Here is a 7849-nt window from a genome sequence, read left to right as displayed (position 1 = left end):
TACAGGTGCTTAAGCTTGCCACATAGGCATAAAGTCTGATGTGGCTAGTTAATCAAGAAGAGAGAGAGACTAGTTTGGTGACCCAAGGAAGAAACAGTGCTAAGTGTGTGTACCTAGGTGAAAAGACAATTTTGAGCCTATAGCTAATTAAATGAAGCAAACTTAGCAACACCATATCATTGGAAGAGGTCACTCCTTGGCAAATGCAATAAATACTAGTACTCCATGTGTCCCATTATATAAGAACATTTTTGACACTACACTAGTGTCAAAAATGTTCTTATATTATGGGACGGAGGGAGTACGAAGAAAGAGATAGAGAGGAGTAAAAAAACACACTTATAGCCAACCTTATAGTCAACCTTGTTGTAGTATGAGTGACTAAGTGATGACTATGTATGACACCCAACATCAGATAGCCTAACACACCGTGTTAAATCTCCAAGGGCGCGACCGTGCGAGCGACGCGACGGTCGTGGTAGGCGTGACCAAGATACGGGCTGCTGGCAGCCCTTGGATATGAGATCAAACCTTCGCATGCTAAGTTGCTGAAAATTTGCAGAATAACCCTCCAGGATAGGATATTCCCCCATAGGTCTAGAATCACGCCATGCAACCGTTCGATCTCAGATCCAAGGGCTCTCGGAAGCCCGTATCATGGGAGAATGGAAAGCCACTACCCTGTCGTTCGCACGCTGGCAGTTCACTCCTACTCGTCCCCGCACGTCCTTTAATACTACGGCGGTTCGCTCCTAGTCGTCCCGTCCATTCACATTACGGCAGTTCCACTAATCCTAACCCTCCTCCCAAATCCATGGCGTCCCAAATCTCCCCAATCAACGATGAGTACAAGGTTAGAACCATCACCGGCGATGAGTTCGACATCATCTACACCCGTACTTCCGTGACGGTGAAAGGATGCCTTTCTCGCTTCAGACGCATGTCTGAAAACTCAGATGATGAGTGGGTCAATGGGCTAGATGTTAAGTACACCACAGTCATGGGACGAGAGAAGGATCTAAAGGACGAAGAGAGGAAGAAGCCCGCCATGATCCAGGTTTGCGTACATAACGTTTGCTTGGTCTACCACATATGCCATGCCAACATTGAGTGCCAGGATTTTAAGAACTTCCTCGAGGACAAAAAGTGAAATTCGTTACTGTAGACTTTAAGAACGACAAAGAAGTCCTGGGTCGGATAGGCCTCGTTGTAGGCAATCCCTTTGACCTCCAGAAGAATCGGCTGGTGCCCTCTCGTCAGCCCTCAATGCTGACCCTGGCAGGAGCCATGGTTCATCCTTCGTACCATAAACTGGAGAAACCTCATTACACGTTTCATCGTCATGCATGGTAGCGGAATGTACTAGATATAGACCACATCCACTATGCTGCAATGGATGGCTACCTTTGTTTCAGTATCTACAAGGGTTGGATGAAGAGCAACATCCAAGTTGGCGGTTCAAGCAAAGAAGTATCGGCCAAGAGGAAGACGGACAAGGACGAAGTCGAGGACGTGGATGAGGACTCCGAGTAAGGTGGCAGTGTCGTTGCTTATGGTGGTTCTAAACTTCTAATGCAGTGTCTACCGGATTAGTTGCATAGTTTAATTTCAGGTGTGCTTAGTTTAATCTGAGGGGTGTGTTGTGCTGAGCCCCCAGCGGAATATGTTATGTTTCTTCTCGTTAGTTTAACTCTTCAGTATGTACATACTACTCCCTCCTTTCCGGTTTATAGGGCTTATCTCAAAATATTAGTTTTCCCATTTTATAAGTCTCAATTTGGTTGTTCCCCATCACATGTTCAGATTTCAAGGTGCAATAAATCATTACATGCAAGTATTAAGAGAAAATTGACCAATACATGTACTTTATGCATGCATGCATTGCAATTAATGCATTCGTAAACACAATTTTTGAGGAAAACAAGCGCATTAATTGAGTGGTTTTGCAAACTACAACAATTGTTCCACCACTCACCATCTACCTTGGTTGGTGAGATTTTTGAATTGAGCCCTATAAACCGGAAAGGAGGTAGTACTAGTATTTCTTTAATAGAATTTAGCACCCCAATTAAGCATGTACTAGCTTTTTTAATAGTACTATATGCATAATTTGGCAACGAGCGCTCTCTATATGTACCACCTTTTTTTTAAATTTCATTTTTGCTCCATGGCGCAATCCATCGATAGTACTACTGTACAAAAGAATACATTTTTTAAAAGGCTAGCATACTGTTCATCACATATATATATAGCCAGTTAAATGTCAACCTAGAACGACGTGCATGCCATGTAGTAAACCGATACGGAGGAAGTATAGTAAAAATGAGGTGATTTTACCAAGCGATCGGCGGGGGAGCATGGCATGTCATGCGGTCCCACATGTCATGATGTACCAAGGCGATGCGTGTGTCCCTCTTGAGGCAGAAGCAATACTAGTATGTGGTTTGAGATGATGTCGAACCGAAGTGTGAAATAATGGTTGCTTCGTCCGTCTGGGAAGGTGCGGCATTGTGATTTGACGTCTCATTGCTCATTACTACTACTGGGCCGGACGAGTGGGGTGCGCCCCCCCCCCCCTGGTGTCCTGCACTGTTATTTGGTGCTTGACACGTCGACCCAGTTGCTATATGTCCCACATGTCGGCGACAGGAAGTATAGAAATCATGAAAGGGAGCATCGACGGAGGAGTATACTACAGAATTCATGAAAGGGAGCGACTTAGTTTTGGAAAAATCTGTTTTTACGGAGTACGTACCCACTAGGGTTTATAGGGCTCATCTAAAAAACATTCGTTTTTCCGTTGATAAGTCTCAATTCTACTATACTAGTAGTAGTACCATGACATGTTGGATTTCGAGGTGCGTTAGATCACCCGACGCAAGCAGTGTCAAGAGGAAACTAACCAATGCATGTACAAGTTCACGGAAATTTAGTGGTCATTCATGCATTCGTTCTAATTAATGCCTTGGTGAAATTAACTTCTTGAGGAAAACGAGCGTACTATGCAAACTACGAAATTAATTCGACCACTCACCGTCTACCTTGGTTGGAGAGATTTTGAAATTGAGCCATAAACTGGAAAGGAGGGAGTAGTAACTTTTGTCTCGATTACTATTTGTGGCCTTGTATAGATACAAAATGTAATTTTTTTATAGTGGCCTTGTATAAGTAAATGGAGGGAGTACTAACCAAAGTACGTACGTAGTAGGGACGAGGAGTAAACGGAGGGAGTGGTAAAATTTTCTCCTCGTGTTGCGAGCCACCGCGCGTGTGGGCGAGGGAGCGGGCGTAAAGGCGTACAGTAGTAGTAAGCTTCACCTCATCCTGCGAGCCACCGCGCCCGTGGGCAGGGGAGACGGGTGTACTAAGCAAGCGTCTCCTCGTTCTGCGAGTTGACGGGACACATCAAAAGTACTCCAGTGTATAGAGCCTTGCCTCTAAGGTAGGCCCCACATGGTTTGCCTCTTTTATTAGTTTAACATAACGCGTCAAGTCGCAATTTGTTTGTTCACCCGTGGTAGACGATCCTCCCTCCACCAAGTGGACAACCAGTACACGTGCCAAATTACCATGTGGGCTGCCTTTTTCATACAGAAATGAGCTCCACCGTGTACCCGTGCGGGTGTGGTTGGGAAAGAGACGGGAGTACGTGTGTCGTGCGTGCACCTCTTCTCTTCGTGCACGTCCCCCACCTACGTGGGTGTGTGTGAGAGAGATACAAATCTAGACATAATGTGTCGTCCATCCCCATGCCTCCGCGCAGTCCGACCACCAGTCACCACCACGGCACCACGCCCCACTCCTCCTCACCTTATCTCTCATATTTCTCCCTCCATTTTTATATACAAGGGGCCACTATCAAAATTACAATTTGCAGATATACAAGGCCACTAACACTAATCGATGCAATATTAATGGTGTTTGCCTCGTGGTACTAGCAAAGGAGGACATTAATTATCCCTTGCATGCATGCGGGAGTTTGTAAAAAAAATGCATCTTGATGTTCCGTGCAATGCACGGGCATCTTGCTAGTCCATGAAAACAACACATGGCAAAATTCCACGGAGAACGAGGGATTTGAATCTGTTGGGAGGGGCTATTTGGATCTTGCCCAGGGTAGCCAAAATATTGGCGACCCTTTTGTCCACCAGTGCCTTTGCCACCGATGAACGAGGAACGGCTCAGGTGCTCATGATGTCATGCATCCTCCAGCGCGCACGTTGGAGACGAGGTCGCACGAGCTGTGTTTTTTGTCCCACAACACCGCTCGAGCCGCCCGCAGACCGACCGGCGACCCGCAAATTACGCCATACAACTGTAGCCGCACACATTATGACAGGAACTCAACCAACCGGACGAAATTCACGCAAACACATAGACAAACTGATATTTCATATAAACAACGACGGAAATCATATAAAATACCGGATTTTCACACAAACATGACGGATTTCATTACATTCAAATGAACTACGCGGTGCTACTTCTGGACAGCACATGTATATAATACCTGGCCTAAATGGTCGCCCACCGATCGATTTGTGTTCCTCATGTTCGGCAGCATGATCACCGGACTGCCGGGAGCCCCGGAGGTATATGCTTCAGTGCAAAGGACGGCTCGCTTCCCCACTGCCCAACTGATATCATTGGCTGGTGCCGAAGATGATGGTGGCCGGCACCGGGTTCAAGTTCATCACCGGCCACTACTTCGCCATGGCCGGCATCGGCTCGAGTTCATCCTAACATTCCCCTCTTCCGTGGAGCCCATGTGGGGTTGACGAAGGTCCTCGCAACAAAAGGATCCAGCAAGACACCTGCTGTGTATGCCGCGTCGCCTCCGTGGTGGCCTTCATGGGACCCAAGCAGCGGCGGCCTCCCGTGTTCTACTTCTCCTTGATGATGGCGGCGGACGCGGAGGCGCTGGCCATCGACTCGTCGCTCTCCGCGCACCCGGCTTCTGTCGCTGCTTGCATGGCGCGGCCGCCGGCATGGGAGTCTCGGCCACAGAAACGGGAGACGCGGTACGAGGCGGCAGCATGGACGGTAGCAACGACGCCCGTGCGCCGCTCCTCGTCGAGCTGGACTTGAGCGGCGAGTTGCTGAACCGCGCGCTGGCTTGGGGCGGCAACTGGCTCCGTCGGGCGAGGGGAGGGAGGTGGATCAGCGAGCTGCATAGCTCGTATCCGGCGGGCTACCCAGCCGGCTTGGATGCAGAATAACTACTCTTCGTAAGCCATTGTAAGAGTGTACAAAATGGTGGAGGAGATAGGGGAGCGTCGGAGGTGTGCAATTCTTGGCCGGCGTTTGGCCTTGTTTAAATAGAAGATTAAATAGACGGCGGACGGGAGGAGCTCGGCCGGTGTTGCGTTTAACGCCAGCCCGGTCATGAACGGACGTGTGTCCAGAGTGGGTTTCTCGGCATCCACACGGGCGGGTTTCATGGAGGCGTTTGAATGCGGCACGGAGGCGTGTTCAGTCGAGCGTGTGATACGTCTCCAGCGTATCTATAATTTTTGATTGTTCCATGGTATTATATTACCCCTTTTGGATGTTTATGGGCTTTATTTTACACATTTATATCATTTTTGGGACTAACCTGCTAACCGGAGGCCCAACCCATATTGCTGTTTTTTTGCCTATTTCAGTATTTCGAAGAAAAGGAATATCAAAAGGAGTCCAAACGGAATGAAACCTTCCGAAGCGTTATTTTTGGAACAAATCTGATCCGGAGAGCTTGGAGTGCAAGTCAAGAAGCCTCCGAGGGCCCCACGAGATAGGAGGGCGTCCCCCCCTGTAGGGCGCGCCCCCTGTCTCATGGGCCCCTCGGGTGGCCACCGACGCACCTCTTCCTCCTATATATACCTACGTACCCCGAAAACATCCAGGAGCACCACGAAACACAATTTCCATCGCCGTAACCTTCTGTATCTGCGAGATCCCATCTTGGAGCCTTCGCCAGCACTCTGCCGGAGGGGGAATCAACCACGGAGGGCCTCTACATCAACATCCTTGCCCCTCCGATGATTTGTGAGTAGTTTACCATAGACCTATGGGTCCATAGTTATTAGCTAGATGGCTTCTTCTCTCTTTTTGGATCTCAATACAATGTTCTCCCCCTCTCTTGTGGAGATCTATTCGATGTAAACTCTTTTTGCGGTGTGTTTGTCGAGATCTGATGAATTGTGGGTTTATGATCAAGTTTATCTATGAATAATATTTGAATCTTCTCTGAATTCTTTTATGTATGATTGAGTTATCTTTGCAAGTCTCTTCGAATTATCAGTTTGGTTTGGCCTACTAGATTGGTCTTTCTTGCCATGGGAGAAGTGCTTAGCTTTGGGTTCAATGTTGCGGTGTTCTTACCCAGTGATAGAAAGGGTAGCAAGACACGTATTGTATTGTTACCATCGAGGATAACAAGATGGGGTTTATATCATATTGCATGTGTTTATCCCTCTACATCATGTCATCTTGCTTAATGCATCACTTTGTTTTTATGAACTTAATACTCTAGATGCAGGCAGGAGTCGGTCGATGTGTGGAGTAATAGTAGTAGATGCAGGCAGGAGTCGGTCTACTTGTTATGGACGTGATGCCTATATACATGATCATGCCTAGATAATCTTATAACTATGCACTTTTCTATCAATTGCTCGACAGTAATTTGTTCACCCACCGTAATACTTATGCTATCTTGAGAGAAGCCTCTAGTGAAACCTATGGCCCCCGGGTCTATCTCTTGTCATATTTGCTTTCAATCTACCTTTATTTGCATCTTTATTTTTTGCATCTATCTTATCAAATACCAAAAATATATTTATCTTATCATACTATCTTTATTAGATCTCACTTTCGCAAGTGGCCATGAAGGGATTGACAACCCCTTTATTGCGTTGGTTGGGAGTTCTCAGTTTGTTTGTGTAGGTGTGTGGGACTTTTGAGGAGCCTCCTACTGGATTGATACCTTGGTTCTCAAAACTGAGGGAAATACTTACGCTACACTTTGCTGCATCACCCTCTCCTCTTCGAGGAAAACCAACGCAAGCTCAAGACGTAGCAGCGTGCCGCGAGTGGTGCCCTCGACTCTGACCTAGGACGCTGTGCCGTTCTTCCACTGTCGTGTGGGCTCTTTGGGTGCATGGCATGCATGTCAGTGACCCAACGCAGGCAGTGCACAGCAGAGGAACCTTTGGTGGGCCAAGGCGGTCAGGTGCGGGCATTTCATAAACCGATGATTGTTCATTGAGTGTGACGTCATCTTTTTCATGTAGTTAAGCCTACTATGTTGATAGCCCGTTCGATACGTTGTGATTCATGAAGACCGCTGCAAACATCAATATTCTGCTTATCACAGATAAGATTGATTAATACCCGTAACAATCCATGTCCTTAACAAAGGGTGCATGCACGTATAGTTTGAGCATGTGTCTTGCGTCGTGCGTTGTGTGCATGCAGGCGTGCGAGTGTTGCGTGCGTGCAAGGGTGTGTTTCAGTGTTGCATGCATGGGTGCATACGTGCATGTGTTCGTGAGTGCATGTGTACGTGTCAGTGTTGCACGCCAGCATGCGTGCGTGTGTACGTTATGTGTACGTGTCAGTGTTGCATGCCTACATGCGTGCGTGTCTTGCGTGCGTGCATGTGTACGTGCGGGGTGAGGCTACACGTCAGTCGACTGACTTTTTCATCTCTGGTCATTAGATTTTCCAGCCGTTGGATACGAAATCAAGGGCCTCCAATTTATCATCAAACTCCACCCCCCTTGAGCCGCCAGCCACCACCGGCCGAACCGCCCGCCCCCGCCACCTGCGGCCGGCCCGCCCTCCCCGAAACCACTCCCCACCGCCGGTC

Source organism: Triticum dicoccoides, chromosome 1B (genome assembly GCF_002162155.2).
Source record: "Triticum dicoccoides isolate Atlit2015 ecotype Zavitan chromosome 1B, WEW_v2.0, whole genome shotgun sequence".
NCBI classification, from domain to species: Eukaryota; Viridiplantae; Streptophyta; class Magnoliopsida; order Poales; family Poaceae; genus Triticum; species Triticum dicoccoides.
The sequence above is the reverse complement of the archived record's forward strand: the minus strand, read 5'-3'. Positions refer to the sequence as shown.